The sequence below is a fragment of the Limulus polyphemus genome, unplaced genomic scaffold, assembly GCF_000517525.1.
Source record: "Limulus polyphemus unplaced genomic scaffold, Limulus_polyphemus-2.1.2 Scaffold4747, whole genome shotgun sequence".
NCBI classification, from domain to species: Eukaryota; Metazoa; Arthropoda; class Merostomata; order Xiphosura; family Limulidae; genus Limulus; species Limulus polyphemus.
This window is the reverse complement of record NW_013670357.1, coordinates 4798-5577: the sequence shown is the minus strand read 5'-3', so window position 1 is coordinate 5577 and position 780 is coordinate 4798.

Below are 780 nucleotides of genomic sequence, written 5' to 3'. Positions count from 1 at the left end.
TTCAGTAGTATTGTAACTAACATGTCATACATAAACTTTAGTAGTATTGTAACTAACATGTCGTACATAAACATCAGTAGTATTGTAACTAACATGTCGTACATAAACTTCAGTAGTATTGTAACTAACATATCGTACATAAACATCAGTATTATTGTAACTAACATGTCATACATAAACATCAGTATTATTGTAACTAACATGTCGTACATAAACATCAGTAGTATTGTAACTAACATATCGTACATAAACTTCAGTAGTATTGTAACTAACATGTCCTACATAAACATCAGTAGTATTGTAAGTAACATGTCCTAAACATAAACATCAGTAGTATTGTAACTAACATGTCCTACATAAACATCAGTAGTATTGTAACTAACATGTCGTATGTAAGTCATGTAAGTTACAATACTACTGATGTTTATGTATGACATGTTACTTACAATACTACTGATGTTTATGTTTAGGACATGTTACTTACAATACTACTGAAGTTTATGTAGGACATGTTAGTTACAATACTACTGATGTTTATGTATGACACGTTAGTTACAATACTACTGAAGTTTATGTACTGATGTTTATGTTTAGGACATGTTAGTTACAATACTACTGATGTTTATGTTTAGGACATGTTAGTTACAATACTACTGAAGTTTATGTACGACATGTTAGTTACAATACTACTGATGTTTATGTACGACATGTTAGTTACAATACTACTGATGTTTATGTACGACATGTTAGTTACAATACTACTGAAGTTTATGTATGACA